Raw genomic sequence first — 323 nt, 5'->3', positions numbered from 1 at the left:
TAACATCTACCATTAATTTCTACAATATACTTTTGTTTCTAATATCTAACAACCAAACTGTTGGCATTTTCACTTGATTTTTTCCCCTGTATCTGTTTAAACAATTATGATAAATTTTTAATATCACACACATCAAGACATCTTTAAGATAAAGGCCTTCCTTAATATCATAAAAGACATTTGGCAACTTACATACAAGTCAAAAGTGAGTGTACTGGGCCCCAATCTGCAATTTAATATTTTTACAAGTTCCATCTTCCTCAATAAGGAAGAGTTAACTCTTTATTCGTTCATATATTAGGATTTTTTTTATGTACTATCCA

This window comes from Penaeus monodon, chromosome 29, assembly GCF_015228065.2.
Source record: "Penaeus monodon isolate SGIC_2016 chromosome 29, NSTDA_Pmon_1, whole genome shotgun sequence".
NCBI lineage: Eukaryota > Metazoa > Arthropoda > Malacostraca > Decapoda > Penaeidae > Penaeus > Penaeus monodon.
The sequence above is the reverse complement of the archived record's forward strand: the minus strand, read 5'-3'. Positions refer to the sequence as shown.